Here is a 13,006-nt window from a genome sequence, read left to right as displayed (position 1 = left end):
AGGGAAACCTAGACCTTCAAAACAAGGGAGCGTCCTGCAGCTTTCTATGTCTAAAAAGGTTTTATAATGACTTTTAATTAGGTGCACATTTTACAAAAAAAAAAATTCTTATATATTCAGAGCCGGCAGTCTAACAGACTGATGTAAAAACAAATGACAATGGAGAGCAATAAAGACAAAAAGTTGGATTACAAAAGACGAAAAGAGGGATGATGAAAGGAGGAGAGATGTTGTCATGCTCAGAAGAAATTTGAGCTTAGGTTGCACTACTGCACTTGGCTGCACAACAACATTTTTCAGAGTTTTGAGAGCGAATTCAACTCATCAATCTACTCTGAAAAAAGAGACAGAGAAATCCAACTTTTCCTTCCTTTGGAGAGAGGACGAGTGAGTGCTCCACATAAACTGTACAAAGGCAGAGCACACTCAGAGAACACAAGAGACAACCACCAAAAACTTCAGATATAAGACATTGACACAAATCAAGAAATTTGACCAGAAGAGAGCAATCTGAAAGTGCATGTCTTCTAATATTTCACTCTAATAAAGACAACTTAGACATTAAAGAAAGAACGAGTGCAAGAGATCTCAAAGGAATTGAATGTAACGCAATCTAGATCTTGGGTCTTCATTCATCTCAGTAATTGAAGCACATAAGGGCTTCTGGGTTGCTACAGTGCTAGAAATAATGAGCTGTGAGCTGTGATAATGACCTCACTGTGACTGTCCTCAGCTGGGAGTGAAGAACACACTCATGTCACACTAGCACACTGTCCATAACCATGCCAAACCACAAGCCAGGACAGAACCATTTTCTCTGTCCACTCCACTCAAAGAATTCGTTTTACTTGTCTATAGCTGCACATTCCCTCTGAGTGTTGGGAAGTTACGCAAAATGATTTATCAAAATGAACCTAACAATATCAGAATAATACTCACACACGTTTAGAGCTGCTTTACAGCAGAATCTGAACTGTCTCCATAGTTGAGTTTCATAATTGATTCTGCTATTCCAGTTTATCTCTGTAATAGAGATAAATTTGACACTATTTCTATCATATAAAGCGCTACAGAAATTAAGGTGACTTGACTTAACTTGACTTCACTCACATACTGTTATATAATGTCATCATTCATATTTGTTAATAACCAGTAGTTTTGAATTCTTTATTTTATGTTTTATTCAAATGTAAGTAAATTTTTAATATAATATAATATGATAATAAGTCATTATTTAATTTATTAATGACCAGTAGGCAAGTCATTCTTCATTTTTATTTTATTTATTATTGAAACTTAAGATACGGTTTTCATATAATATATTACTCATTAATATATAAAACACATCACAATACAATAGTCATTTTCCACATTTGTTAATAATCAGTAGGCTGTAATTTTTTATTTTAACTTTTTTTTTTACTGTAAGTTAAAGGTGACCTATTATGCCCCTTTCTACAATATGGAATATAAGTCTCAGGTGTCCCCAGAATGTGTCTGTGAAGTTTCAGCTCAAAATACCCCACAGGTCATTTATTATATCATTTTGAAAATGCCTATTTTGAGAGGAAGCTGTTTTCGTGCATGTATCTTTAAATGCAAATTAGCTGCTGCTCCCCGCCCCCTTTTCCAGAATAGGGCTGTGCCTTTACAGCTCATACTCCGATAAAAAAAACAAAAAAAACATCTGTTTGGTTTTGATTATCATGTCTATCGCGCTGAAATCATGCGTTTTAAAGCCACATTAGTTTAAACTTCTGATAAAGTGTTTTCTGAGCACACACATCCGAAGCACACGCACAGAAAGCAGCTGTCACATGGCATGTGAGTACTAAACTAAGTTTTCTTTCATGTCTTATTGTGCTTAAACTGTCAAATGCAGTCGGTTATGTCTGTGAAGGTAAACCAGCTGGGAAAGAAATTGCATGTTTATATTAGATCTGTGTGGCAGCAGCGTAATAAACAGTAAATAAATAAATCCACTGCTCTGTTGTGTCCTCTGAGGCTGGGACTCTAAATAGTGTTCTGTGCTCTTCTGTGCAGCGAACGATAGAACAGTTAGCATGCTTTGCTCAAACTTTTGCCATGGCGCTAGAACTGGTACACCGTTGTTGCTTGTGAAAACAAGTGGAAACGTGCAGATAAAGGGGCGTGATATTATAATAAGATCCCTTTGCCACGTCACAAAGGGAGCGAAATCTGACGCGCTCGTTTTTTCAGCTGCTTGCAGAAAGAGACTTACCAAAACAAAGTTACTGGGTTAATCTTTTTCACGTTTCCTGGGTTGGTAGATGCACCGGGGACCCGATTATCAGATTTTCATGAAATGTTACCTTTAAGTAAAACCTTAATATAATATTAGTAATGTAATTATAATATATCAACTTTCATAACATAACAAGTGGCATGAGGGCGAGTAGTTGATGACAGAGCTTTCATTTTTGGATGAATGAGTAACTTTAACTTCTGTTGTTTATCCATAGTTTTAAAGTCCCAGTGAATTGCTCTAGCATGAGCTAACTCTCTGCCCCTCCTTCTTTCTATCTCTCTCTTTTTCCCAGGCAATCATTCAGACTTTACATGTTCCATAATCCTCCTAAAGTTCCTTCTACATGGTCCCTTCTTTTGGCTATTTTCTATCTGCAGGAGCATGTCTGTCCGCGATCCCAACAGGCCTCATCAGAAACAGTTGTGTAATGTTATTTACATTTCTACAGCATAATTACAGTTGATAAGAATATGGCTGTGATCCCAAAGCTGATTAAAACAAGAGGCAGCAGTTCAAAAAGAGTACACAACTCCTCTTTTCCCCCAAATCACGTATTCCTTCTTCTTTCTGGCCCTTTCCCCCACTACTACTGCCTCCAACCCTTCTTTTTTGCATCTCTTGTATTGTTGCCTCCATTGTGTGTCCTGTGTTCTCAGATGTGGGCGAATGAGAATGAGAGGGAAGATAGAGAGAGGGCGGTAGTCGAAGAGTGAAAAAGAGAAATGAGGACACTAGATATCACTGTGAGTGTAACTGGGGCATGGGAGGGGAAGCTGAACAAGAGATTGAAAGAAGTGAAAATGCAAAATAGAAAATGACGGGGAAAAGAGACAGAAGATGAGAGTCATAAAAGCATGGGTGAAAAGGATGTCAGAATCTTTAATGAGCACAATTCATTGACAGAACGAGTACCACTTCAACTCGCCTTCCCTATCCATAAATACAGTTGTGTGCAGAAGCTTAGGCAAAGTAGTTAACTTACTGGACATATTTTAGCGATTGTTTAATTCACACGCTGTTGTCATTTTTTAAATTACAAAATAAAAACAGGCATCTTCTATGATCCTAAATCACTTCAAACTGTTAAACCACTTTAAACTGCTAAAAGTTTCATAACCTCATCTGACCTCTCTCTCTTTTCAAACAACTCAACAGACTGTCACCTAAAACCACACTATGATACATGATCTAAACACACATTAGCCATCAGAACGAGGCCACACTGCCACCTACTGGACAACTTATGTTATTAGCAGTGAAATCCTGATAAAGTCATAATGTGTGGCTCTGCCATCTGCCGGATTGCAAGAAGACATTGAGATTTTTACAAACTTAAAGGGTTAGTTCACCCAAAAATGAAATTCTGTCATTAATTACTCACCCTCATGTCGTTCCAAACCCGTAAGACCTCCGTTCATCTTCGGAACACAAATTAAGATATTTTTGATGGAATCTGACATCTCTCTGACCCTCCCATAGACAGCAAGGGTATTACCACGATCAACATCCAGAAACGTAGCAAGGAGATCGGTAAAATAATCCATGTGACATCAGGGGTTCAACCGTAATATTACAAAGCTACGAGAATACTTTTTGTGCTCAAAAGAAAAAAAAAATAACAATGACTTTATTCAACAATTCGTCTCCGCGTCACCCTAATTACCCTACGAGTAATTAATGAAAGAATTTTCATTTTTGGGTGAACTAAACCTTTAACTTTAACTTCAACATTACTGTTCAAAAGTTTTGGGTCAATATATTTTTTTAAAGAACTGAATACTTTCATTCAGCAAGGATGCATTAAATAATTTACAAACATTTACACTGTTACAAAATATTTCTATTTTAAATAAATTTTCTTTTGAACTTTCTATTTATCAAAGAATCCTGACAAAAATGTATTCTGGTTTACACATAATATAAAGCAGCAAAAACTGTTTTCAACATTGATAATAGTAAGAAATGTTTCTTAAGCACAGAATCAGCATATCACAATGATTTCCGAAGGACTATGTGACACTGAAGACTGAATTAATGGCTCCTGAAAATTCACCATCACAGGAATAAATTGCATTTTTTGTTATTTTAAATTGTAATCATATTTTGAAGTATTGTTTTTATTGTATTTTTGATAAAATAAATGCAGCCTTGGTGAGTATAAGCAGGGCCGGATTTACGCATAGGCATTCTAGGCACGTGTCTATGCTTGCTCGTCCAGGGGGGCCCAAACACAATGAAGAGATATATAATATTTTTGTTATACTATGGGATATCTACAACAGTAAAAGAACCAAAAACCCCAGAAGACATTGAGCAAATAAATATAACAAACAATAGGGTAAAAATGACAAACTATTTCCATGTGTTCAACCTTTTTTATGTACGGAAATCACGCTTTCTTTCTCCTGTTCTCTCTCACAGACGCACACACAGTACAGACACGCACTCGCGCACATACGCGGAGACGTGAACAGAAACTTGTTGTCAGAGCTGCGGCTGCCCCGCGGATTTATCAATAAAATAGTTTTGGATTTCTCAGTAGCGAGGTTCTTGAAGCAGTTCAACTTAAAGATTCACTATTAGTAGACGCTGCTGCTGAATACTGCTGAGAGACGCACAGACGCAAGTATTCACATGCACTTAATCTCTCTCTCTCTCACTCTCTCTCTCTCTCTCTCTCTAATAACTGCGTTAGACCATGGCGGCGGCGGCAACAACAATACTACAGCGAGAATAAAAGTTACGCCTTCTTTCTTTGCATGAACATTTGGGCGGCGTTATGCACATCTTCCCACATCGTGACGTAGACATGTGGGGGCGTGTTAGAACGAGCCGTTTTAGGTAGGCGTGGTTGACTCTTAACTTTTATAAAGAATACCTCTTTGGATTTGAGACTTTAGTCTTTGCAACTTTACAGATCTTCTTTATGCACCAAGAACTTGTAACACTCCAAAGAGAAAGGAAAAATTTAAATCGCATCATATGACCCCTTTAATAGGGAAGGGGGGCCCAAAAATTTGTTTTGCCTATGTCACGAAAAGAGGTAAATCCGGCCCTGAGTATAAGAGATTTCATTCAAAAACATTTAAAATATATTATAGAGCCCAAACGTTTGAATGGTAGTGAATGTAGAAATTAACAGTAGCCTTGTCTCATAAATGTATTTATTGTTAGTTCATGATACCTAATGCATTAATGCAACTTTAATGTAGATTTATTGATATTTTTAAAAGAATAGTTCACACAAAAATTTAATTTTGGTATAATTTACTCGGCCTGTTCCTCACATACATCTATTATATGGCTTCAGAAGACTTGGAATGAGGTATACAAGTTGTATGGACTATGAATAATTGCAGTATAAATCCATCCACTTTTATGGTATGGACAAGAGAAGAGTGGACAATTTGTCTAAAATCGTATTTTTTTCACATGGTAGAAAGAAAGTAATACTGGGTTTGGAACGACATGAAGGTAACATGAGAATGACGGCAGATCTGTAGAACAAAGAAAAGACTTTAAGTGCGGGTTAGCAAGAAATCAGGTCTTGGTTTAGTGACTGTTTTACCTTTGTCTGGAAGCAGCAGAATAGCTGGGTTAGATAGGGATGTTTTCTAGCCAGGGCTAGAATGCGTTTCTCTGTCAAAGTGCAGTCCACATCATCATCTTGAAGGATGACGTCTTTCTTTAAAACTTTCACAGCGTAAACTTCATCTGTGCCTTTCAGCTCTGCCAGCATCACCTACAGCATGGAAAGGGCAAGGTGAAGATGTTGATTCTTTTGTTTTCATATACTAAAACTGAAAAGTACTGATTTGTGAAAAACACTCACCTTGCCAAAGCTGCCTTTGCCCAGCACTTTGATGAATGAGAAGTCCGTGAGACTCATCGTCTTCGTCTGGACAGTCTTCACATCTCCATTCTCCCGGCCCTCGGTCACTGTGCTCTGAACGCCACTGCTTGCGGAAGAGGAGGAAGACTTGTGCTCCTGACCAAACGAAAGGGCCTTGCGGATACTCTCCAGTTCTCCAAGCTCCGCTACCGATAGACAGACATAAACATTAGACTTAAAGGCATAATTCTTTAAAAAAATGATAATTCTAGCATTATTTACTCACACTAAACCTGTATGAGTTCCTTTCTTTCATAAAACACAAAAGGAGAAATTTTAAATAATGATACTGGATAAAATTTAAGCATGGTCCATGCGGTTTCTCACACAAAAGGAAATTTTAAGATTTTTATTGTGCTTTTAAATCACTTTTGAAGCCTGGAAGCTCCAGTCTCCATTCACAGTAATAGGAAAATGGGAATGGGAAACTACAATTGAATAGAGAATCCAGCACATTCTTCAATTTCTACTTTTGTTTTCCACGTAAGAAAAAAACTTACAGAACACCATTAGTGTGAGTAAATGATGGCAGAATATTCCTTTTTGGATGAACTATCTCTTTAAGTGTGCACATAAATTATGAATATGTATTAGTGAAAGACTAAGATTGCTAAAATTGAGAGAGAGAGTGTGTAATTCTGTACCCTGGTCGCAAGGTGAAGTTGGAGCTGATTTGCATCGGTCAGACTCCTCTGATGAGGGGGCTTCTGTTATGGGTTGCTGAGGGTCCAGCCCTGGAGTCAACTGAAGAGAGAACATTTTTAATATCAATACTAATGTTTTTAATATTTTAATGTCTTTTTAGCCTAATCCTTTGTCGTCACTGGCCTCATTTTACTGCATCATTATTTAAAGTGATCATGCTTTTATTTAATAATGTGCCCCAAAACCAGTCATAATTTAGTTTTCATGACCATTTTCCAATGTTTTTTTTTTCATGTGAAATGAGCAACAGTATTGTACAACACTACTGTGGGTTATTGCATTGACCCATGGTCCAATCTGGCCTCCCCACATTCCCTGATATTTAAGACTACGCACCTTTCTCCTGCGCTGGGTAGTGTTGGAGATCTTATCTGGTGTCACCCCGAGATCAGAGAGCACTTTAGCAATTTTTCTAGCATCGACACCACAGCTAGGAGCTACATTACTTTCACAACGCCGATGGACATTCATTTTACAGGCTGAAAACGGGCAGGAAGACAGAAATAAATACATGGCAATAATAACAACTTGATTCTTGACCAAAATTATTCTTCACAACACTTACCTTTGCACTGCAGGCCTTGTCGCATCAGTCCCCAAAGTAAGGAGCCGCAGTGGTCGCAGAAGGTGGGGACTTTGTAATTATGAATGCTGAACATGTGTGGAATGTTTACACTGAAGCGCTGGGAGCCAACCTGTAAAAAAAACAAAAAAAACATAATTCATGCCACAATACCCACAATTCAACTGATCACTCTGCTGAGGAAATACTACAGAGGTTTCAGTAGTTTTAGGCAAATGGGCTCAGTGTTGTTAACTAAAACTACAACTAAAACTATTAAAAATCTGCATTAATTATTAGTTGATTAAATTGTTTATTGGTTCATTTTAATAAAGCTGAAATAAAAATAAATATCAGATGGAAAAAACAGCTGAAAAATTGCAGGAATATTAGAAATTTGCCTTGGCAAAAAAACTGAAATAAAGTAAGTTTCCCCTTCAAGGGAACTCGTACTGCATCCTCTAGTGGACACTATGGGGAATGCCATCAGCATGACCGGTGTCAGAAGCATGTGTGAAAACACTCCAAATTCATTGGACCGCACAGCCCATGATGTCATTAGCGGCACGCCTGGAAGTATAAGAGGGTGCCTGTAATGCATGTCATCAACTTTTTTTGTCTTCAGGAGCCGTTTGTTTGTGTACGTGTAGGAAACATTCTGCAAAACGTTTCAGGTAGTGCATGCCTTCGTTTGAGGACCTGAGGACATGCATGATTGATGTATTTTGTGGATGAGTGAGGAGCGTGCACGTTTGGTTTGAGGAAACCAAATTTGCTAATTGAAAGGCTTTGATTTGATACCTGCAGATTCACGCGACTCATATGTTGTGTGTGTTGACGAGAAGCACACACATTCAGCTCTCGAGGGAGTTGAATGCGCTCCTTGCGCTTATTTCTTTGTGAATGTGCTCATTGTATGCATTCGTGGGACTACTGAGAGGGAAGGTAAGAAGCGTGGTCTCCTTTGCTTCACCTTTTACCCGAGATTGTAGACAGCATTTGCATGAGCGAGTTTGCCTCTCGCAGGCTCATAGCGATTCGGATTCTGCTATCGGTTGATTCTTGAGGGAATATAGTGTTTGAACGGAGGGTGTTCGACTCTCGTGGGAGTTGAACAGGCACACAGTGATGCGTTCGCAGCAGTGGATTCTGTTCTCGCTTGATTCTTGAGGGAATCTAGCATCTGTACGGAGCGCATTTGGCTCTCGCGGGAGCTGAATGCATGCTGCACGATGTGGTCATGAAACGGTGTAATATGAGAGAGTGGATGTGCCAGGTGTGATGCATTAGCGAGACTGACTAAAAGAGACAGGTAAAGAGCTTTTCTTTTCTGTTCTCTCCAGAGTGATAGTAGTTAGTGTTTGCACGAGCATGTCCGGCTCTCGAGGAGATTATAATGACGCTTGAACTAAGCATGCTTAGCTCTCGGGAGATTTAAATGTTTGTTGTGTGATGCGGTCGCAATAATCAGTTCCACCCAGGCTTGACTCTTGAGAGAAAGATGAGAGTTGAGCTCCTACACTCTGTGGTTCGGTTCCCGCGGCCGCAACAGTGTTGAGGCAGGATCGAGCACGGGGGTTGTAGGTGGGGCACGGGAGGAGTAGAAAGTTTCCGTTTAAGCTCATCTTGTTACCTCTCTTAAGCGGAAATATATCAAAATTGTACTTGTTTAAGAACGGTTTCCTTTTATGGCTATCCCCTTCATGAAGATTGTAGCAAGATGCCCATCCCCAATGATTTCGGGTTTTAAGTAGGGTTCCTTGCTCTCTTCATAGCAGCATCTCAGGTCGGGCTGCCTCCAGTGTATTTACAGTGCCAATCTGAAACAGATGTTGGTAGCTGTCGGAGGACAGTTTCCCTTTGACTAGCTGTTCTTTGGCTCGAGTGGAGCGAGATGTCCCTCACTAAGTTTGTGGATATTGAAGTAGGGTTTCTTGCTCCCTCTGTTCGATCTGCATGTATGGTATGATATGGGTTGGGCTGTTTCCCTTGTAATTAGTTTTTTTTTTTTAAGTAGACGGTCCACCTATGACCATAGAATGAGTCTCTTTTTAGGCTCCCTATTCGGGAGATATTTTTGTCAAAGATGTACCAGTTGAGGCTGGTTTCATTTGATAAGATCTCCCCCCTAGTCGTGAGCTCTTTCCCTATACCTAATATTTCTGGTAGCAGGGTTGGGCTGCCTCCCCTTGTTCAGGGCATTGTCTTAGGAACATATCTGTTTGAGGACAGTTGTTTTCCCAACTTGGTTGAATGGCATGTCCCTCCTTAATAGTAGAGTTGGTTGGGTGCCCCATTTTCCCTACGCTTTTTTTTTTTTGCTGTCCTGGTGTCATTGGCGTGCCCCCCTTCTTAAAGTCCCCATGAAATCAAAATTAAAGTTTTTTGGGTGTTAGTATTAATATGTTAGTCTTAAGGTTAGTGTGCTCCAAAACTGCTATTGGCTATTTTAAAAAGGGGCGGGGCTGCTTGATATGTCCCGCCCTGTCTTCTTGTTTCAGTTAAAATGACGTCAACACAGAGTAACCCTGCGTGTTTCTAAGCATTTCAGGGGACCTTTAAATTGGTGAATGTTTGCCACTATTTTTGGTGCTCTCTCACCAGGTGGCAGTGCACTGAAGCATGGCATAATGGGTATTTCGTTCCCCATAGTGTCCACTAGAGGACGCAGTGCGAGTTCCCTTAAAGGGTAACCATGATTCCGTGAGAGGGAACAAGACACCGCATCTCCTTGCCAGGCCTAGGGCCTGCCTGTTTCATGTCTCCTTCAGACAAAGAAGCTGATGACGTGCATTACAGGCGCCCTATTCTACTTCAGAGCGTGCCGCTAATGATGTCATGGGCTGTGCAGTCCAGTGGATTGCAGGGCTCACAAAATTGCTAGCCCGACATCCCGGGGATATTGTGTTTTCCAGTCGGGATACCAAAATGTTTCACCACCCTGCCCAACGGGCTATCTTGAACAGTGATATAAATTTCCTTCCTTGATTTGCTTTGTTAACTTGCTTGTAGGGGTAAAACGGATCGTAGTTGATCGTTTGCACGTGCTTCTAAGTCTTGCCGATTTAAACATTCAACTGTTTTAAACCATTCACGCACATTCGGAGCTGCGCGCACAGAGAGCCGCGTTTCAGACAATGCGCGTACACAGAATTGATTCCTCTTTTGCATATCCTTGCATCTGAATGAACACATACACAAAATTATCTCAAAATAACGGTCTCGTCAAGTATTCTCGTAAACACAGTCAGTTATGTCTTAAATGAACGTAAACAGTGGAGAAAGAAATCTCCTGTGCATCATTATATTGGATCCGTGCATTCAGTCTTAAAGGGGCAGCAGCCGATAAACACCTGCTGTTCCATCAGGGTTGGGAGGGTTACTTTTAAAATGTATTCCGTTACAGTTACAAATGACTTCATTAAAAAAGAATTCAGCAACATAATCCAAGTACCACAATATAAAAGTAATGTAATCTGATTACTTTTGGATTACTTCAATTTACATATGTAAATAAGTCATAAGTAATAGTTAAGCCTGCATTTCAGCCCGGGGCCCGACTTTTTTATGCACCTAGGGCCGGGATTCGGGCCAATTTTCACGTCATAGTTCAGACGCGGGCCGGGCCTCGGGACTGTTTTAGGCTTCTCCTTATTTTTATATTTTAGACATCCATCAATTAGTGCTGAAAAAAAATTGCAGCGCTGGTGGAAACAACACGAGACCGTGCTACTGCGACTGTCAAGAGCAGCTCGACGGTGTTTAGTGTCCAGCTGCAGTAGCATGTATGGTGCGTGCAGTCAGCGCAGCTGAAGAATTCTGCGTTCAAATGCACGCAACAGGCTAAAGCTTGCCGCAAAGCCCCATCAAAAGTAATTACCATGAATGTGTCAGGGGGAAATAGTAAGGAGATATTTGAATTATTTAATAATAAACTAGTGTTTTCTGAGTCGGTGTCGCAAGGATGAAGTTGTCGATCCTGACTCGCCATCTCCACATTAGACACACCTTTAGAGAGAAGTGCATCTTTACGAATTATGATTATAATGAAAAAGTTTTTGTTTTCGATTTGTTTTATTTCATTAAGTAAAGTTTTCTATAGATATATTTATCATGTCTGTGAGGCATCTATTCGCTCAGTTTCGGTTCATTTTCGTGAAGCACTCCTGTTCAAGACGAGATGGCAGAAAGCGCATCATACAGCTAATAATCTGGCAGCAGAATTTTGAATGTACTGCAGACGAACGATGAAGTGAGCTGGTAAGCCAGAGAAAAGAGCATTACAATAGTCAAGGTGAGTGGTAATAAATGCATGCAATAATGATTCCGCATCTTTTCTACTGAGGAAAGGAAGAAGTTGTGCAATTCGACGTAGTTGAAAAAAAGCAGCTTTGGAGAGTTGCTTTAGCTTCCACTCTCCGCACAAACTATTGGATACAGCGCACATTTATCTAGGTTTAACGTTCAAACATTGTTATATGCTTGAAATGTGTTATATCTAAAGATTTTATTTTACGTAAGTCGTGATGATTTGAGAAGGCTAACATAGGCTATCAGCTCACTGTCTGCCAAATGGAGCTATGATCAGCTCACTGTCTGCCGCTGGCCGCTTGGTCATTACTTTAAAAAAACAAAAACCTATATTTAACGAACAAAAAATGCTCCAAACGTTTTTTCTAAATTAACTTAATAAAAAAACTAAACGAAATATAATCACTTCGCCATTACATACAAAACTGAACTATTTTAATAGCTGAAACAGTAGTATAAGCTGTTTTGGGAGAAGGGAAAAAAAGACGGGCTCGGGCCGGTAATTCTGATAAGATGTCGGACACGGGCCGGGCTAGGGCCTATATTTGATGCCCGTACAGAGCTCTACCAGGTACTATGATGAAAATTATACAATCTAATTGCAATCTAAATAACATGTATTTAGCATCTTTGTTTGGATCGTGATTAAAATGCAGTGTTTGCGTCTCATTTTAAATGGAAAAAACACAGCCAAAGCATTAGTTTGTTTATATGAAGATTAAACAAACTTATATTTATATTTATTTTATTTGTATTATTTAATTATTTGATTTGGGATTTGTTTTAAAATTTCAAGTTAATTTTATTATTTGACATATTTCAATTTCACAAAGATATGTGCAGCATTTTGTTGGAGAAATAATAAAAGGACACCTTTTAATTTATAATTTGTCTTAAAGGGGTCATATGATGCGATTTCAATTTTTCCTTTCTCTTTGAAGTGTTACAAGCTCTTGGTACATAAAGAAGATCTGTAAAGTTGCAAAGACTAAAGTCTCAAATCCAAAGAGATATTCTTTATAAAAGTTAAGAGTCAACCACGCCTACCTAAAACGGCTCGTTCTAACACGCCCCCCACATATCTACGTCACGATGTGGGAAGATTTGCATAACGCCGCCCAAATGTTCATGCAAAGAAAGAAGGCGTAACTTTTATTCTCGCTGTAGTATTGTTGCCGCCGCCATGCCGTGGAGACACTGTGTTTTGTTGTGAAAGCGAAACTACTTTGTTTGGCCTTCCAAAAGAGGACGATATCCACTTCGTCAT

The 13,006-nt window shown here is 39.3% G+C and overlaps 1 pseudogene; it reads right to left on the bottom strand.

The window, feature by feature from the left end:
* The window catches only part of LOC107700125 (protein kinase C epsilon type-like), a 64,307-nt pseudogene that overhangs the window by 18,758 nt on the left and 32,543 nt on the right, over window positions 1–13,006 (bottom strand).

This window comes from Sinocyclocheilus anshuiensis, unplaced genomic scaffold (genome assembly GCF_001515605.1).
Source record: "Sinocyclocheilus anshuiensis isolate Anshui unplaced genomic scaffold, SAMN03320099.WGS_v1.1 scaffold1135, whole genome shotgun sequence".
Taxonomy (NCBI): domain Eukaryota; kingdom Metazoa; phylum Chordata; class Actinopteri; order Cypriniformes; family Cyprinidae; genus Sinocyclocheilus; species Sinocyclocheilus anshuiensis.
The sequence above is the reverse complement of the archived record's forward strand: the minus strand, read 5'-3'. Positions and strand labels throughout refer to the sequence as shown.